Source organism: Phytophthora infestans, genomic scaffold (assembly GCF_000142945.1).
Source record: "Phytophthora infestans T30-4 supercont1.43 genomic scaffold, whole genome shotgun sequence".
NCBI classification, from domain to species: domain Eukaryota; phylum Oomycota; class Peronosporomycetes; order Peronosporales; family Peronosporaceae; genus Phytophthora; species Phytophthora infestans.
In genome coordinates, this window is record NW_003303716.1 from 1,311,928 (window position 1) to 1,312,760 (window position 833).

Below are 833 nucleotides of genomic sequence, written 5' to 3' on the forward strand. Positions count from 1 at the left end.
CAAGTCGATAATCATCATGAAATTGAGTAAAATTATGAAATTGAATGAAATTGTGATTGTATGAAGATTTTATAAGTAGTGCATAGACGTAGACTTGTTCAAAAGTAGTACCCTCTATACTACTAAGTATGGGTACAGTCATACTTTACAATTAGTAAGTAAGAGCTAGTGTTTTGAACGGAAAACCGATCTTTTACCGCAAAATCACCGTTTTGACGTGGTTTTTAACGCTGCACGTGTACTTCTTCGTGCTACACAGTGCTCTACACCTTAAAAAACTTGTGTTGAGTGTGGTACCCTATGATGCCGAAACCATATTCGACCTACCGCTAGTATACAAGTCGATACACATCATGAAATTAGGTAAAATCATTGAATTGATTGAAATTGTGATTGTATTGAAGTTTGTATGAGTAGTGCATAGACATAGACTTGTTCGAAGTTGTAACGTTTATATTACTAAGTATGCGTAAAGTTATACCATACAAATAGGAAGTAATCGTTGGTGTTTTGAATGGAAAACTGATCTTTTACCACAAAATCACTGTTCTGACGTGGTTTTTCATGTTCCACACGTACTTCGAAAGCTAGCACGACGTCGCAAACGTCCCGATAAGGAAACTGGGACCCCATGTATATATTGTTAATATCACGAGCGCGTGGCAAATACACTCATTTACGACCTCGCGATATATGCACGGACACATCAAATAGCACGCCGAGCCGAGCGAAAGTACTCCATCTAATGTACATGAACTATTATTCAATTCAAGTCTAACCATCACTACGATCATAATACTCTGCCTACAGCCATATATCTTCGTATGTTGCAG